Source organism: Saccopteryx bilineata, chromosome 11 (genome assembly GCF_036850765.1).
Source record: "Saccopteryx bilineata isolate mSacBil1 chromosome 11, mSacBil1_pri_phased_curated, whole genome shotgun sequence".
Taxonomy (NCBI): Eukaryota; Metazoa; Chordata; class Mammalia; order Chiroptera; family Emballonuridae; genus Saccopteryx; species Saccopteryx bilineata.
In genome coordinates, this window is record NC_089500.1 from 69492183 (window position 1) to 69508990 (window position 16808).

At 42.9% G+C, this 16808-nt stretch overlaps 1 protein-coding gene across 3 annotated transcripts in view; it reads right to left on the reverse strand.

Annotated features, from left to right (window-relative positions):
- Nucleotides 1-16246, reverse strand: part of RAP1A (RAP1A, member of RAS oncogene family) — a 75528-nt gene extending 59282 nt beyond the window's left edge. Inside the window, exon 1 of one of the 3 annotated variants that reach the window (XM_066246472.1) lies at nt 16127-16246. The gene's annotated coding sequence lies outside the window, so the exon portion shown is untranslated. Of the gene's footprint in view, nt 1-15653; nt 15824-16079; nt 16091-16126 lie in introns of those variants that run through there. The other 2 variants (XM_066246473.1, XM_066246475.1) reach the window with 2 other exon arrangements.
- Between the last annotated feature and the right edge of the window lie 562 nt (nt 16247-16808).

A 16808-nucleotide genomic window follows, 5' to 3' on the forward strand; every position in this document is an offset into this window, starting at 1 on the left:
TGCATTTTTTTAACCCAATTAAATTATCAGTTCGTATTTCTAAAGGACAAACTTACACAGTTTGTTGTACAAGTAGAAAACAGAAGTGCATGCCCCCCCCCCCACTAAAATAGAGACCAGGTGGACAACGAACCAGAAGAAGGTGATACAGTGAATGCAAACAGAAGCGTCTAATGCAGATTGTTTTTAAAAAGCTGAAAACATTACAGACCTACTCAGACAGTTAAAATCTAAGTGAAATTTATGCTTTCCAGGTTTCTGGTCTTTATTTCCCTCTTCAGGATTTTTACTGTGATTTATTTTAAGTAACTTAAACCACATGGGGGAGAAAAGAGCTTTGTAGAGAAAAAAAGAAAGGTGAATGCAGTTGTTTCTGAAAAAGTTTTCAGACCTATCTGGAAGAAAAATGGTGTACTGTACTGAAGAAAAGATTCCAGTGTAGAGGCAGCCTTCCCTCACTCAGCTGATGACCGATTCATCTACTCACTCATTCGTCTGTTCCCTCACTCACTCACTCACTCATGTTTGCATAGGTAAGCAACATACAAATGACTTTGTTAATACAAAGTTTTATTTATTTATTTTGGATTTTATTCATTTTAGAGAGGAGAGGAGAGGAAAGGAGAGGGAGGAAAGGGGATGGATGGAGAGAAGGAGGGAGGAAAGGAGGGAGGGAGGGAGGGAGGGGGGGAGAGAGAGAGAGAGAGAGAAAGAGAGAGAGAGAGAGAAAGAGAGAGAGAGAGAGAGAAAGGGGGAGGAGCAGGAAGCATCAACTCCCATATGTGCCTTGACCAGGCAAGCCCAGGGTTTCAAACCAGCAACTTCAGCGTTCCAGGTCAACGCTTTACCACTGTACCACCGCAGGCCAGGCACAAATATTATTAATCATCTTTTTTATGCTTTCTACTGCAGCAGTCCCTGCTTCTGGTAATTTGTTATCAGCATTATTCTCTATAATTAGAGCTTATAAATTTTCATAAATTATATACATATAATTACTTTGAGTTTCATCATCTATAAAAAATGGACAAGAATTTTAAGAACTATCATCTGGAAAAAACAACTTTGGACTAAACTAAGAGGACTCTTCAACCAGGAACACTGACGAAGCCACACTGAGACTGCTTAGTGTATCCCAAGGTTCTCTTTACCACGCCACAGTCACAGAGCTCCAGGGAAAAGCAACCCGGGTCTCATCTCTCCAGGCAGAGGAGAACAGAAGCTCCGTCTCCACACATGCTGCAGATGGCTTTTCCAGTCTACTGTCTACCTGAATCATTACCAGCTAGAAGCAGCGGTCATTGGGACTTGGACGTGAGCTGCAAAGTATAGAATTGTGACAACAATTCCAGTGCCATGTGGAACTTTTTCTGGATGTGGACTTTTCCTGGACTCCTCCTTGTGACAGCTCCTAACAGACTGAACTGGGGTTGGGTTGCATTTTTCAGGGAATTGGCATGGTGTTGGGGCCAACTTGGACTTGGTGAACATGTTAAGGACACTACTCTTTTATGGATTCTTGCTATATTGGCCAAGAGTTTGCTTAAAGGCTTTAATCACTGTAAAAAAAAAAAAATAGAAGACTAGATAAAGAAGATGTGGCACATATACACCATGGTATACTATTCAGCCATAAGAAATGATGATATTGGATCACTTACAACAAAATGGTGGGATCTTGATAACATTATATGGAGTAAAATAAGTAAATCAGAAAAAAACAAGAACTGCAGAATTCCATACATTGGTGGGACATAAAAACGAGACTAAAAGACATGGACAAGAGTGTGGTGGTTATGGGGGGCTGAGGGAGAGAAGGAGGGGGAGGGAGAGGGGGAGGGGGAGGGGCACAAAGAAAACTAGATAGAAGGTGACGGAGGACAATCTGACTTTGGGTGATGGGTATGCAACAGAACTGAATGACAAGATAACCTGGACATGTTTTCTTTGAATATATGTACCTGATTTATTGATGTCACCCCATTAAAATTAATAAAAATTTATTTATTAAATAAAAGGACAATATCTGTTTTGCAGATCTGTTGTACAGATTAAGAGACATGAGGGTTTTAATTTCAAGAAAATATTCAAGAAAAAGCCCTAGTGTGGGCTTTATGTTCTTTTATTTCAATCCTTTGGGAAAAGCGTAGGAAAGTCTTTCCTGTTTTTCATATGCCACCTCATGTAAAAAATTGAAGGAATTTTCTTTTAATTTGAGCTTTATTGAGGTATAACTAACATATAAAAATTGTAAATGTTCTTATAATAGTTTATCACGAGCTGCTAGCCAGTCAATCTAATAACTTACTTTTCCTGCCAAGATGCAAGCGACTTCTAAGAATGTAAGACGGCACACCAGGCAGGCAGGAACTGCCAGCACAGCGACAGCACAGTGACAGCACAGTGACAGCGCCCGCAGGACTGGCCAAGTAGGGAAGCGCCGTGCTCAGCTACCGGAGGGGGGGGGGAGTCATCAGTCCTAGGACAATGGCTGTGGTTCTGATTTCTGCTGACAAACACAAATACCCTTGAACCAATGCCAACAGACTGAACTGGAATTTGTTAAAATCTGAGATATTAAATCACTGTTTTGACTATCTGGGGTCACTTTAGTAAATGAAATATCTATCATTCAGTTGACCAGATCTGGGTTTTTGCTGGGCTTTCACAAAAGAAAAAACACAGTATTTATAAAAAGTAACATACACACAATCCCCAATTATTATGTGCTATATTTGCTCATTACAATCAAGTGCTGCTTTACCACAGAGTTAGGCTCTGAGAAATACATCATTAGGAGATGTCATTGTTGTGCAAACATCACAGAATGTACACACAGTGCTCTCACACAAACCTGGATGGGACAGCCTCCTACACACCCAGGCTCTAAGGGATAGCCTGCTGCTTCTTGGTTACCTACCTACACACTGAATACTGTAGGTAACTAACACAACAGTAAATATTCATATATGTCTAAGTAGAGAAAAGATACAGTAAAAATGTGGTAAAAAAGATAAAAAATATGGTACACCTGTGTGACCAGGCATTGACGCAGTGGATGGAGCATGGGACTGGGACACAGAGGACCCAGGTTTGAGGCCTCAAGGTCACTGGCTTGAGCACATACAGGCTCACTAGCTTGAGCACAGAGTTGTTGGCTTGAGCTTAGAATCATAGACATGACCCTAAGATCACTGGCTTGAAGCCCGAGGTCGCTGGTTTGAGCAAGGGGTCACTCACTGTACTGCAGCCCCCCCACCCCCCCCATCGGTCAAGGCAAATATGAGAAAGCAATCAACAAACAGCTATGGTGCTGCAACAAAGAACTGATACTTCTCATCTCTCTCCCTTCCTGTCAGTCCCTATCTGTCCCTCTCTCTGTCTCTGTCACAAAAAAGTAAAAAGAAAAGAAAAAAAATGAAAAGGTACACCCGTTTGGGGCACTTATCATGAATGGAACCTGCAGGACCAGCAGTTGCTGTGGGAGTCAGCCAGTGAGTGGTAACTGAGCGTGAAGGCCCAGGCCATAACTGCACGCTATCGTAGACTTTATAAACACTGTACACGTAGGCTACACTAACTCGTAAAGTAACATGAGATTAAACCAAGCACAGCACAGAACAATGCAGTCGAGAAACACAGTAATAGAAGGGACACACAGGACAGAAGAGGCTGCAGCCAGCATCGCCCGGCATCCTGTTTCCCAGCAAATATTTTGTATAAGCAGAAAGAGTACACTCTAAAATAACCATAAAAAGTACAGCACAGCAAATACATAAACCAATAACAACGCTGATCATTATCAAGGATTCCATCCTGTGCCTTACCGTACGTGCTGTGCTCTTACAGGGTGGGCAGCGCGGCCAGAGCGCCTACACCACGTCCCCACGGACAGTGAGGGACACCCTACCTTACGCCAGCACGAGGCAACGGAACTTCCAGTTCCATTATAATTTTTTTTGTGTGTGTATGTTTTCTGAAGTTGGAAACGGGGAGGCAGTCAGACAGACTCACGCATGCGCCCGACCGGGATCCACCCAGCACGCCCTCCAGGGGGCGATGTTCTGCCCATCTGGGGCGTCGCTCTGCCGCAACCAGAGCCATTCCAGCGCCTGAGGCAGAGGCCATAGAGCCATCCTCAGTGCCTGGGCCAACTTTGCTCCAATGGAGCCCTGGCTGCAGGAGGGGAAGAGAGAGACAGAGAGGAAGGAGAGGGGGAGGGGTGGAGAAGCAGATGGGCGCTTCTCCTGTGTGCCCTGGCTGGAAATCGAACCCGGGACTCCTGCACACCAGGCCGATGCTCTACCACTGAGCCAACCGACCAGGGCCCCAGTTCCATTATAATTTGATGGGACCACCACTGCAGATGTGGCCCGTCCCTGACAGAAATGTTAAGTGATACCCGCGTGTAATTAAAAATTTTTTTTTTGTTTAAAAAGGCTATGAATAAAAAAAAAAAAGACTTTACTTCTAAGTTTAGAAAATACTTGAAAACTAAAAGAAACATCTAAAATTGTATAAAAACTCAATGCTTTAAAATAGACAAACATCTTCAAAGTACCACAAGCCTATATTTAATGTTTAGAAATGGGGGTTGCTTCTTTTCTTGATTGTAAATATTGGAGGAAGATGGAAAGCATATAATTCACAGCTGAGGCAAGTTTACTTATTAGTCAAAAATAAATATTTATATCAACCTTTAGGCTAGCTTGCTTACGTATTATTCAGCCAAGTAGAAAGTTCAATTAACAAGAGCTAGAGCCAGGTACCAGAATGACTAAGAAGAGCATGTGCAAACTAATTTTTTTTTAATTAAGAAATTAAGGGGGGCCCTGGCCGTTTGGCTCAGTGGTAGAGCGTCGGCCTGGCGTGCGTGGAACCCGGGTTCAATTCCCGGCCAGGGCACATAGGAGAAGCGCCCATTTGCTTCTCCAGCCCCCCTCCTTCCTCTCTGTCTCTCTCTTCCCCTCCCGCAGCCAAGGCTCCATTGGAGCAAAGATGGCCCGGGCGCTGGGGATGGCTCCTTGGCCTCTGCCCCAGGCGCTAGAGTGGCTCTGGTCGCGGCAGAGCGACGCCCCGGAGGGGCAGAGCATCGCCCCCTGGTGGGCAGAGCGTAACCCCTGGTGGGTGTGCTGGGTGGATCCCGGTCGGGCGCATGCGGGAGTCTGTCTGACTGTCTCTCCCCGTTTCCAGCTTCAGAAAAAAAATATATATATATATATATAAAAAGAAATTAAGGGGGAAGGGAGAGACATACTAAAAGTAATATTTTTTCTAAAGATTATATACTCGCTATCCTATTTTTCATTGCTCCATATTTCACTGCCCTCAACATTCTTAGTTGATTACAAAACAAGAAGTCTACACTTCAGTTTTCATCACTTCGGCTCACAAATGACATTTCCAAAGTTCAGTCACATTCATGAATGCTGGAAAGACTCACACAGAAGAATTCCCCCTCACAGTGACGTGTTTTAAGATACCTCCAGAAATACTGATGTCTAAAAGGGAAGGTTCCCGAAGAACTCAAAATGCTAAAAAGTAAAATAAATAAAATTTATAAGACTACAAATTTGTCTAAGGAATAGCATACACCTACTTTTCATTGATGAAATAACAGGGATTTTTACCTTTCAATTTTTTAAAAAGGCAGCAACCACCGAAGTGCACTGCTGAGTCTTATCTTCTCCCAGAGGTTCTCTAACTCCATGTAGCCTGTATCTTAGACTCCAACTCTCTTCTGCATTTCATCCCCAAACTGGGTACACTTAAAGGGCCAGACCTTCACCATGGTGACTGACTCTCAGCAACTCCCTCAAAACCTTCCCTCGTTTTCCATTAAGCCCTCAGATCTTGCCTTCCCTGTGTTATTAGCAACCTCCCTGACTTCAGTCCCTTTCTTCCTTAATTCATTCTGAACTCTGTAGCTGATTCCTCTTTCAAATGATGAGGTCATTTTTCTCCTATCAAAACTTCCTGTGCTCCTGAATAAAGTCTATACTCCTTGACCTAGCGTTCAGTGACTTCTGAAGTCTCGCTCCAATCAATCTTTATGACCTTATGGCCACCTTTTCCAATTATGCAGGCTTAGGCTCTGTCAGGTCAATCTCCTGTCCTCTAACGTGTCCTGAACTTTCTATCCTGGCTCATGCCATTCCTCCCATAAAGAACATCTACTACACCTCCCCTCCAGCTTCCACTGCTCAGGGCCATTGTGCATCCTGGCACTTAGCCAAGTAAGCAAGGCCACATAAATGACATCTCCTGTCCCACCCACCCAAACTGGCAAAAACAAACCCACAAAAAACAAACAAAAAAAAGCAAACTTAACAACAGCTAGCTTTTATTCAATGCCTACTACATGCCAAACAGTCTTACTCATTATTTCTCATCCTCTCAACAATCCCATGATATAGGTATTATTATTCAGAAATATCAACTCATGTATTTAGTAAGGTGAGTTACATTCTCAATAAGTTGCCTCAAATCATGTACTTAGTAAGAGGCAAAGCAAGGACTTGAACCCAGGCTGCCTAACTCCAGAGCCATTGCTTTGAACACTTGAGTTTTTATTTTTTGGTCTGAACCATGTAACTAACCCCCAACTGAAATAATTTAGACCTGCATAAGTTATTTCTACTTACTACATCCTATAGGATTTCTCATGCTTGTCGTTTTAGTAAAGGCAGAACTTTAAAATGCTATTTCTTCCCAATAAAATAACAATGCTCAAATTGTAACTTCAAGGAATATCTTCTTATGTCATGAAGATTATCTTTACCTAAAATATTTTCAAAGAAATTCATTCCAACTTTCCCAAATATGACTGCAAATTACTAATCATACACTGTAGTTTTATAGATTATTAATAAGATGAGGATTTTGTGATTACCACCCAAGAATTGTAGAAGATATCTATCAAACTGGCAAAGACTGAAAAACTGACCTACTACTCACTGCCATGGAAGGCACAGTGAGACACGCACTCTTATACAGAGGGCACCCACCCTCTGACTCGGTCATCCCACTTCTGGGAACCTAGCCTAGAGGAAGGAAAAAAACAAAGATGCCATCAAAGATAAACGCACAGAAACGTCTGCTCCAGTGTTATTGAAAAGAGTAATATAAAGAATCAACCCAGAGAAAGCCCCACACTAGGTAGAACACCAATATCCTCTTCAGAGAAAAAAGCAGAAGCAAAACAGTCTATATACAAGTATAGTTTCAACTGTTTATTTTAGTGTGAGACAGATCCAGAGAGAGAGAGAGAGAGAGAGAGAGAGAGAGAGAGAGAGAGATTGACAAACAGGAAGGGAGAGAGATGAGAAGCATCAACTTTTAGTTTTGTCACCAACTTTTAGTTTTGTCACTTTAGTTGTTCACTGATTGCTTCTCATACGTGCCTTGACAGGGGAAGGGGAACTCTAGCCCAGCCAGTGAACTCTTGCTCAAGCCAGAGATCCTGGGCTTCAAGCCAGCGTCCCTTGGGCTCAAGTCAGTGACCTTAGGGTCATGTCTATGATCCCATGCTCAAGCTGGTGACCCCACACTTAAGCTAGTGAGCCTGTGCTCTCAGAGTTTCAAACCTGGGTCCTCCGTGTCCCAGGTTGATGCTCTATCCACTGCACCACCACTTGGTGAGGCCTAATTTTTTCTTTTTACTAAAAAAAAAATCTGTGTGTGCAAGGAAAAAAACACACACACACAAAAATGTACTGTACATTAAAATGTTAGCAGTAATTATCTCTGGGTGATAGATTTATGGGTGATTTTCAATTATTTCTTTACATTTGTACTTTTTCAATTTGCCACAGTGGAACATGAATTACTTTAAACAGGAAAACAGTGTTTCAACAGTTACAACCACTGAAGATGATCCTGCACCTAACAAGAGCAGTTACTTGGAAAAGAAACTACATTTCCGAGGGCAAAGAAAATGGCAAATTTGTTTCAGCTTCTGTTATACTTACTTTTACCTTTAGATTGTGCTAAGAATATTATCCAAAACTCAGTAGTAGCAGTTGTGAAATTACACAAGGCTCAGTATCTAAGTCAGCCAGTGCTCTAACAGAAAGCACCAGTTAAGTGGACTGTTTTACTGTATGTTTATTGAGAATAGTAAATGCCCAGTTAATCCTAACTCGAAACATGCAAAATGGAAAAACCAGAAAAACTATTCTCATTTTGTAAATTAACTAAATTTACTGTTGTTGCCTTATAAGCATGTCACAATGAGGTCTGGAGGGAGGAGGAACTTGAAAATAAAGCTGGCAAGCTACCAACATTCACTAAAAATGCACAGTGATGCATTTGTCTATATGCACATTTCTGTTCTGTGGATGGTTAACTCTAGCGGCACAGAAAGATTTTAATCAGTGCAGGCAAAATATTAAGCTGGACTACTAAAACAATCCCTCACATTAAACACAAAATTGAAATTGCTAGCTGAAAAAGGAAAAACCTTTCTAAAATGTGCCATATAGGCAGAAAAGCAAGTTAGAAAAAAAGACTTGGCCTGAAGTAAAATAGGCAATAGGGAGCAAAAAAGTCTCATTTCACTCTATTTCCAACAACTGGGAAACTGGTTTGCTCAAATACTTAAAAAGCTGTTAAAACAGCTCGTTGGTTAGAACATCATCCATATACACCAAAGTTGCAGCTTGATCCCCGGTCAGAGCACACACAAGAATGAACCAATGGAAAAAAAGAAAAGAAAAAGAATGAACCAATGTATACACAAACAAGTAGAACAACAAATCAATGTTTCTCTCTAAAATAAATAAATAAACAAGACCACCAAAATAGTTGTTGGGTAGCTAAGAGAAAATTTAAAATATTTTACTTAGAAAAATGAATATAATTCTATTTTTATTCTAAAATTAAAATACAACATTTATTTATAAAACATATCTCAGGTTCTGGCAAACAAAATTACTAGACTACAAATTCCTTAAATAGAAACTACAGCCTCATATCTCAGTTTCCATCAAAGAGCCTAATACTGGGTCACTCACTCAAACATCTGTTCAATGACTAAATCTAAAATCTACTAGTAAAATTATACAACATTTTCACAAGCATACAATGGAATTTAAAAGGTATTTCAAAACGTATCAATGATTTGAGCTAGATACTAAAAACTACACTAAATCCAAGATAGTGCTAAGATTTCAACTTCTAAAATAATTAAGTTATGGTTGCTTGCTTAATGTTCTATAATACTTGTCAAGAACAGAATGATTCTGTTTGTAAGTGAATTTAAAAATATCATTGAAAATACAGTGAATGAATTTACATTCTGGATGACACATCTGACAGATCTAAAATGCCCAGTCTGCAATGAGAGAATTTCCTACTACTGCTAACTTAAACCTCCCAAGCTGCAGCTGGGATTTGTCCAAAGAAGCAGCTGTAGCCAGTTCTTTGTGCCTCTCTTACACTCAGAATAAGTGAATACAACATAGTATTGCAAATAATCATGTGTGTTAGAGGTATATAGATTTAATGAGTTCATCATGACCCACTCCAATTTTTAATTAATCCAACAGTGCCTTTTATCCATTACAATGTGTAGTCTGGTATATTCCTATTCTTATGAAATGTGGCCTAATTTAAATATAGCCTGACACCTAACAGGGGATTATGTACTTAATTCCAAATTTGGTTAACTTTACCATTCCACACTTTGAACCACTCTCTATCAGTTTGAATTAAATAGGCTAGAAATTAAAAAACAAAAAACAAAACTGTATCTGGGAAAACTGGATATGAAAGGAAAATTTTTTTTCCAGATTTATCTAACCTAAATTGATATAGCCTAAATAAGTAAGTCATTAGTACAAAAAAAGCTATTAACTTATCTAATGACTTATATTATTCTTAGGTTTTATGAAGTTGATTTCATAGAACATACATCATCCTCCAAGCATATATCATGCAACTTTTTTATTTTTATTTTATCTTAGTGAGAGGAAGGGAGACAAGAGAGACAGACTCCTGCATGCACCCTGACCAGGATCCACCCTGTAAGCCCACTAGGGGGCAATGCTCTGCCCATCTGGGACCACTGCTCCATTGCTCAGCAACGGAGCAATTTTTTTAGCGCCTGAGGCAGAGGTCAGAGAGCCATCCTCAGTACCTGAGACAAACTTGAGGCCAACTCTTTGGTAAACCAATCCAGCCGTGGCTGCAGGAATAGAAAGAGAGAGAGAGAGAGAAAGAGAGAGAGTGAAGGGACAGGGGTGGATAAGTAGATGGATGCTTCTGTGTGCCCTGACAGGGAATCAAACCCGGGAATCTACACGCTGGGCCCATGCTCTACCACTGAGCCAACCAGCGAGGGCCATAATATGTACTTCTAAAAATTATATTAAAAGTGTTATTTTTAGCCCTGGCTGGTTGGCTCAGTGGCAGAGCGTCAGCCTGGCGTGCAGAGGTCCCGGGTTCGATTCCCAGCCAGGGCACACAGGAGAAGCGTCCATCTGCTTCTCCACCCCTCCCCCTCTCCTTCCTCTCTGTCTCTCTCTTCCTCTCCCACAGCTGAGGCTCCATTGGAGCAAAGATGGCCCAGGCGCTGGCCTCTGCCAAGATGGCTCCTTGGCCTCTGCCCCAGGCCCTAGAGTGGCTCTGGTCGTGACAGAGCAACGCCCGGAGGGGCAGAGCATCGCCCCCTGGTGGGCAGAGCGTCGCCCCCTGGTGGGCGTGCCGGGTGGATCCCGGTCAGGCGCATGCAGGAGTCTGTCTGACTGTCTCTCCCCGTTTCCAGCTTCAGAAAAATACAAAAAAAAAAAAAAAGTATTATTTTTAGACCAATTATAAAAGAACACTAGTTCTTGTTTCAACTTCATCTTTTTAAAGGCTTTTTTTTTTTTTTAATTTTTTATTTATTTATTTATTTTTACAGAGGCAGAGATAGACAGGGACAGACAGACAGGAACGGAGAGAGATGAGAAGCATCAATCATCAGTTTCTCGTTGCGCGTTGCGACTTCTTAGTTGTTCATTGATTGCTTTCTCACATGTGCCTTGACCGCGGGCCTTCAGCAGACCGAGTAACCCCCTGCTGGAGCCAGCGACCTTGGGTCCAAGCTGGTGAGCTCTTTGCTCAAGCCATATGAGCCCGCGCTCAAGCTGGCCACCTCGGGGTCTCGAACCTGGGTCCTTCCGCATCCCAGTCCGACGCTCTATCCACTGCGCCACCACCTGGTCAGGCTCAACTTCATCTTAATCATTACATTCAATTTCCTTTTTTATTGGTGGATGCATGTATCTTCTATCTCCAAAAGGCCTATTTTCAAGCGGAAATGAGGGCATAGCATAGTTCTCCGTTGAACTGCTTTGCTGATCAGAATATTGTGATAAGCTAAGCTTATAGGTTCAATACTCTTCTATATCATTTACTTTGAAATGAACTGCCCTCTTAACCAGTCATCTCAAAACTGTGTAAAGGGTTGGACAGAGGGTATGTGAATCCTTCAGTGCAAACCCGTAACGATCATTACAAAAATTCAAAAAGTAGCCTGACCTGTGGTGGCACAGTGGATAAAGCTTCGACCTGGAATGCTGAGGTCGCTGGTTCAAAACCCTGGGCTTGCCTGGTCAAGGCACATATGGGAGTTGATGCTTCCTGCTCTTCCCTTCTCTCTCTCTCTCCTCTCTAAAATGAATAAATAAAGTTTAAAAAAACAAACAAACAAACAAACAAAAAAAACCCTGTGCTTGCCTGATCAAGTCACATATGGGAGTTGATGCTTCCTGCTCCTCCCATCCAAAAAAAGAAAAGAAAAAAAAAATTAAAAAAGTAAATGGGCCAATATTATCTCTGTGAAAAGACTGAAAAGCATATAAAAAGTACCCCAAATTTCATGCACAAAATGAACAAATAAAAGCTTAAATATTTTTATATTTAACACAAATCTTTTTCAGAAAATGTTATTGGCACAAAGTCAGGCAGCAATATTTGATATCAGAATGCGCAGAAGACCTGTGGTGGCGCAGTGGATAAAGCATCGACCTGGAAATGCTGAGGTCGCCGGTTCGAAACCCTGGGCTTGCCTGGTCAAGGCACATATGGGAGTTGATGCTTCCAGCTCCTCCCCCCCTTCTCTCTTTGTCTCTCCCCCCTCTCTCTCTGTCTCTCCCTCTCCTCTCTAAAAAAACCAAAAAAAACAAAGAACTTCCAGAATGTGCAGAAAATACTTGAAATATGCCGTGTTTTTTAGAAAACTGATTAATTGAACTTGAAAAGGAACATCAGGAGATAATTTATGTTCATAATTTTAAACTTACCACAACATTAATATATGAGATATTTTTACCCAATTTCTAAACCAAGAGCACTTTATAACTGGGAGCTCAGGGGTTATCTAAGGTTCAGTGAACATTTGCTGGGTCCCTAGCATGTACAGACTGTGCCAGGTGCTCACAGGTAATTCAATTAGTTCAATCCACTCACTTTGTGGATGTTAGAGTTCTCCAGCTCATTCCAAATTAAGCCATCTGGATTTCAGAACCAGATACGCTGAGCAATGCCCTCAAGGTGGTATAATTTCTATCAAAACAGACCAGTATCATCCTCCTTTAAAAACTAAATAAGATTTCAAAGCTATAATGCTGACATTATTAACAGAAACAATAGTCTGACTTTTGAATAATGATAAAGAATTACAACAATTAAAAAATTCAACTCTGAGTCCTCAACTGAGTAGTAGTTGCATAATTTATTGCAAAGAACAAAACGTGGGGCTGTCATAGATGTAAAATTCTAAAGACATACAGAACAAATTAAACAAACTGCAAATACCATTAAAAATCCCTTTGTAAGAAAGAAGAAATTGTGAAAAATTAAGTGCTTGATTGGAATGCCAACTATATATAAAAGATCATCAACAGCATACAAACAAAGTTCATGGGTGAACAGTGAACATTGTTGAGATTTGAAGTTATTAGACTATAAATTAAGACAGAAAGTAAAGTTCTCTAGGGCACAGACCCTGTCTAATTCATCTCAACAATTAGCTAATAATATATATAATAAACCTAAATTAAATCTAACGATCTAAAATATCTTTATAATTCAAATTATTTTTAAAATAGCAAATAATAATACTCAATGCAGGTGACAATGTCATGAAACTTAAGATCAACAACTGTGGCTATCACTTTAACTAGCACAACTCACTCTGACGGAATTCATAGATACAACACCAAGTACACAAGTACATTCCTGTACTTTGATGAAAAGTTGCATACACAAAACTGTTCATTTCATTGTTATTTTAATAGCGATAAGGAACCTAACTACCTATATGTCCCCCATCAGGTCGATGGACTAATTTGCAACCCTGAAAAAGATCTGAAATGATGACTAACCTCCTGATTGGTCCTCCAGCTTCTACTCTTGCCTCCCTCCATCCCCACACCAAGTTGATTTCCACACAACAGCCAGAATGACGCTCACAAACTTAAGTCAGAACAGGTCTCTCTTTGACTCAAAACTCTCTAATGGCGTCCAATATACTTCACAGTAAGATGTCAAGTTCTGACCTGGCCTGCAAGGCCTTATGGTGTGGCCCCTGCTACTTCTCTAACCTCAAGTACCACTCTCTCACTTTCCCTCTTGCTTCCCTCAGTTCCTTCAGGTCTCTGCTCTAGTCTCGTGCCTTTCCTGCCTGGCCCTTCCCCGACACTGTCTCTCTCACCTTCTTAAAATGTGACATATTCTCTATTTATGTGGTCATGGTCCATTTCTCCTGATTAGAATATAAACTCTATGATAGTAAGGACTCTGTTTTATTCCAAAAGAATTCAAAAAGGCACTTGTTGAATTAACATTGAATGTTGACACAATAATTATTAACTACATGAAATACTATGCATATAAACAAGCTTGGAAGAGAACAGGAAAATTGAATAGTTTGATTTGTGAACATTTTCAAGAGCTGTTCATACTGCTCAGAAGAAGTTTGTACAATGAAAAGCCTAAGTCCATCATGATTAGGATTTTAAGCTTCCAAAAGCCAACTAACTATAGCAATCTTATTTCCTTGGAAGTCATCAGTAACTGTTACTGACTGGTAAGAGTTATTAACGAGAACTTTGTCCCACAAAATTGCAATGACAATCACTCTTAAATCTTGTTCTCACAGACCCAAAGTTTAACCTGTACATGTAAATCCTGTCATTCCTGAGGACACACAGAAAATGAACACAGGCTTTTGAACAGCTTTAATATGAAACAGAGTAATATTCAGTCGAGGGTTTCAGAGGCTCCCTGAAACTAAAAGCAAAATTTTGTGCATAAATGCCTATTTCTTTTTTTCTGCAGTCTATTTATTTTGTCATATTCTCTAAGGTGCCAGTGGCCTAGAAAAGGTCAAGAATTACTATTTTATATCTTGGAAGTGAAATGCAATATTCAAATGAAAGCTATTTCTCAAAGCATAAAAAACACGTGATACCTAGATATATATTTGTAATCAATTCATTCAAGTGCCTACCATGCGCCAGGCACTGTATGATCCTTAAAAACTTTAGTCTAATCATAGTTTGCAGAACACAATTCAAAATGGGAAACAAAATTCACTGAAACACCAAAATAAAAAAGAATTTCAACCAACGCAAATATAATTTCAAAACAGAAAGTGTTATAGGAAATCATAATAAAGACACAAAGGAGCCCAGGGCCTCAGGTCGTGCTTTTTACGTCAAAATGTGGCAGATATCAATTACATCAAAAGAAAAGAAAAACTACACACACGCATGCTCACCCCCACACACTGACAGGAAACCAAAAGAAAGTTTCCAAATCCTGTTTCCAGCAGCATCCCTTCCGAGGCTGCCCTTCGGCGCGCTTTTGAAGGTAGGAGCCCCACGCCAACACTGAGAGCTGATACTTTATTCTTACTGTGATTAAAAACTGAAAGAATCCTCCTCCCACACCCAGGAAGCAGAAAACCACGGCCACCTGTAAGGCCGTGGCCCATTAACCTCCTGCCCTCTAACTCTTCCCTTTCAGTTCCTACACCCTCCTCCCTTCAAAGCAATGACAAGACGATCCTCCCTCCCAAAACGACGTGCCTAACTGCTCAACGCTGGTTCTTTTCCCAAGGAAGTCAAAAGGTCCCCTAAATTCTGGTTCTTTGCCCTGTGACAAGACTCCATTTTTTTAGGCACAAATGTCTTCCTTCATTTTCTCCCCATGACAGTAAATTACACAATTCAGCTTAAGACACTGTCCCTTAACTTCCTGAGTGAGGGGGCAAACGACAACCCTGCTAAGCCCCAGTTTGAAGGAAGACAAGAATCAGACGGATCTCGTCCCTAACAAAATTCAGAAAGGCAGAGACACCCCCCCCCAAAAAAAAAGCAACGTCGAAAAGGCGAACAGACGGCATGCTACGGAATACTCGCGGAAAAGAGGGCGGGAAAGGGGCCGGGAAGCGCAGTGGGATGTAGCGATGTCAGCCTTGTGCACGCGGGGAAGAAAGGGACGCAGGGGCGACCCTGGACCCCGACAGAAGTGAACACGAGGCAGCGCTCCCGGCCACCCGCACCTCGCCAGCACAGGAGGGCGGACGGAGAATTCACCCAACCCGCCGACTCCCTCTTCCCGTGCCCCCCAAAGGGAGAGCTAGGTTTAGAGGAAGCTCTGACCCTGGGCTGGGGACAAGCAAGAGCAAGAGAGCGGCGATGTCCGATGTTCTCCATCTGTCGGGCAGCGCGGGGCGAGGGCACTGTGTCCGGGGAGATGGCGAGGGAAATGGGCTTGTGCCATGACACCTCCGGGAGTTGGAGGGTGGGGGACACAATGTCCTCTTTCTCTCCCACACCCGGCCCGGGCCCCTCCCGTCCGTCTCCCGCAGGCCCAGCCACAGTCGACCGGCTCCGTCCGCGGGCGTGGTTGGCTCTGGCCCTGGCGGCGGCGGAGCGGCGGCCGGGCCTCCGCGAACCCTGGCCCCTCCCGCCGGCCAGGCCCCCGGGCCGCCGCCCCGGACACCGAGGGAACGCGGACGAGGAAGGGGGAGCCAAGGGACTGACCGGCGACAGGAGTCGCCTCAACCCCGGCTCGGCCGACCCGCGCCCCCCGGTCCCTCTGGGGTGGCTCCGGCTCCCCGCCCCTCACTCACCCCCCCGGTCCAGCGCCTCCTCCACCTCCTCCTCCTCCTCCTCCCTCCTCTCGGCCGTGGCTCCTGCTCGAGCTCTGCGCGGCGACGGCGGCAGCCTCGAGAGCGGCGGCGAGGGCGCCTCCAGAACGCGCACGCACGCCGCACGCAGGCCCCACCCCCTAGCTCCGCCCCGCCCCTCCGAGTTAGCGTCAGCTTGGTTTCGGCCCCGCCTTCCCCGCGGCTTTCCGGAGCCCGCTTAAAGGGGTAGCGCAGGAAGGGGCGGGGAGAGCTAAGATGGTGGGGGAGGTGTGGGGAGTCGCGGCTATGCTGGGGGTGGAACGTGGAGGTGCGTAAGGCTGGAAATGAGCTGAGGAAGGGTCCAAAGATGCAGAAGGAGTAGAAGCTTGGGGGGAATGCAATCATTGGACTAGTACTAATTGAACACCTAGTTCGTGCCAGGCACGGATCTAGGCGCAAGGGATGGGATAAAGCCATAGGCAAGCAAAGGCCGTCGTGAAGCTTGCCTTCTAGGGGGGTGGGGTGGGAGAGGGGTGACAGACAACAAACAAGTAAACAAAAATTTCAGATAGTGACAAGTGATGTGAAAAAAGATAAAGCAGGGAAGGGGGCGACTTTATTGCTGACTAGGTACTGCCACTCTGAGCACAGACACGTATGATATATGCTGGCACGAGCCTAGTAA